This window comes from Thunnus albacares, chromosome 17 (assembly GCF_914725855.1).
Source record: "Thunnus albacares chromosome 17, fThuAlb1.1, whole genome shotgun sequence".
Classification (NCBI taxonomy): Eukaryota; Metazoa; Chordata; class Actinopteri; order Scombriformes; family Scombridae; genus Thunnus; species Thunnus albacares.
The window spans coordinates 2,337,806-2,340,246 of NC_058122.1; the positions used below are offsets into that span (position 1 = coordinate 2,337,806).

General features: G+C 40.1%; 1 non-coding gene across 1 annotated transcript; it reads right to left on the reverse strand.

Moving 5' to 3' along the window:
* Positions 1-2,084: 2,084 nt before the first annotated feature.
* On the reverse strand, positions 2,085-2,166 carry trnas-uga. Its single transcript has one exon. It is a non-coding gene; the product is annotated as a tRNA-Ser (tRNA).
* Positions 2,167-2,441: the final 275 nt, after the last annotated feature.

The window sequence follows — 2,441 nt, forward strand, 5'->3', positions numbered from 1 at the left end:
CCAATTAATCAATTCCAATGAATAGTTTGACCTTCAGAGACTTCTAGTCATTTCACAGGTCAGGGATTGTGTAAACATTTGTAAAAATGTTGACAGGGAAACATACAATTAAATATGAAGAATTAAGTGTCCAATAATAAATGAAATGATGAGTGAATATTTGCTTGGGATTAAATGTTTTGAATGATTTCAAAGACATTTCTATTTTGCCTGTAATTAATACCAAATTACAGTTATTATCATGAAACTTCCCAAGCAATTATTGGGAAATGATTAACAAATTATGGACCTGTAAAATAAAGTCTTTCTAATAAGCCAAATGGACTCAGTAGATGATTGTAAACATAAACTTGCTGGTAAACTTTTTATGGAAATGCTCCAGTTTCAGGTTGATTACTGAGTTCAACAATACAACATGTATCTAAATGACATTTATGAATTATATCTCAAATAGCATATAATGATAAATATCAGATATTTTTCTTTTTGCATATTTCAATATAATGAAATAATATATAATGTTGGATGCAGTGAGTGATGGGTAGTCTTAAAGCCTCCCTCCACCCACAAATGTTTTTCCTCTTGTTCCTACAGTTGGATGTTTGAGTGTTACTGTACAGAATGATGAATGTGCAGAGACACCGGAAGGCTGTTCTCACATTCATCTGCTGAAAGTGGAAAGTCTCATTTTAAGGGGCGGGTCTATGGGCATTATTTGTGACATCACAACTAGTTTGGAGTCAATTGTGTTCCAGGGTTGAGCTTATACAAGGGTGATGTGGAGACTTGAAGCCTCCATTGCACAAACACTGAGGATGGACTTTACAGTGCAGGAGACATCTTGTGTCCAATAGTTAAATGTTCAAAATGAACAATATTTATATACTGATAGATTTGGGATTTTTAATGAGGGAGAAGGAGTAGATATAATTTTATGGATTTTAATTATACTTTCTTGAAGAAAAAACATATCAGACACACTTTATTGTTCCAAGCAGAGTATTTTATATGTCTGAATACATGTCTGGAGGGGGTCTTTAATAATGACAGGGTGCATATGAAGCTCTGACATGTCACCTCTGGAGGCCTGCTATTGGTTGATACAGTGCTTGGGGGAGGGGGAAATAGGGTGTGGATGTGATTGTAGTCCTTATTTTACAACCGGCCCTGGTGTTGTGGGAGGAGATGGGGGGATATGTTAGTGGGGGTTTTTCATGTGTTTGTGTTTTGTTTTTTTCAGATGAAAAATGTGCTTCTGTGTTCCTCTGACTGGATGGACATAGACTCAATAAAAAGCTTAACAAAAAGAAAAAGGAAAACTCATAACTGAATGCTTACCAGGAGAGAATAACACAAGCTTCAGCAATCCCCTCTCTCCCTCCCTCTCCACCCATCCCACACATGGTGGGCACCTCCTGCTGAGACTGCAATTGCTGTGGGAGATTAAATTAAGGTGGGGGTGGGGTGGTTACTGAAGTGTATAAAACACACACAAACTAAAAAAGGCTTTGAAAAATAGCTCTCAACATAGAAAATATATTTGTTTAAGAAGTCAGTCCTCCTCCTTCCATCAGTTCCTTCTGTATTTTCCTCCCTCCCTTCCTTCCTTCCTCTCCCTTCCCTCCTCTCATCAGAGTTTGACTAAATGAAGGCTAAACAAACCCTGTAAAAAAACCTTCTCTCTTCAACACAATGCAGGTCGAATGTTTATGAGCAGGCCTATTAAATGTCGGGGCTCTAATTGCAAGAGCAACGGAGACAAAGAGCAGAGAGCAGCAGAGGAGAATAGGAGGTGCTACCTCCCTGTGACTGGCCATAAAACTGCGGCATCAGGGTCCCTCACTTTACGACCTGTGGGATTTAAAGGATTTAGCGGGGGACAGATGAGTGTCTTTGCTAGAGACAGGCGGATGATTCATGTTCCTGTGTGTGATTTAGAGTTTATCAGAGGTCACAGCCAGCAAGCAAACCTTTTGTCTGTCTTGTTGTTGGTGAGGAAACCACACTAATTACTTCCACAGGAGGCAGGATGTCTCACTGAACAGCGGCAACAGACAATAGTGTGTGTCAGAGAGGATAAACAGCGCTGTGAGCAGGGTTCGAACCTGCGCGGGGAGCCCCCATTGGATTTCAAGTCCAACGCCTTAACCACTCGGCCATCACAGCTATGCCTCCTGCCTGCTTACAGTGCAGACACTCTGCTGCTTTTTGTCAGCTCTGTATTCTTCTGCTGATATTCTTGTTTTTTTTCTTTGAGAAATTACGAGCAGCAGCTCCTGGATACTCATTCATCACTGGGACTGTAATTCTTTGTAGATATAGGCTATTGCCATATTTCAACATTTTTATGACATCCTCAGCACTATATGAGTGAGGCCTACCAACAGCACAAGCCTGTACTGCAGTGACTGGAAACGTAGTTCTTAGCTGAAGCTAATTAG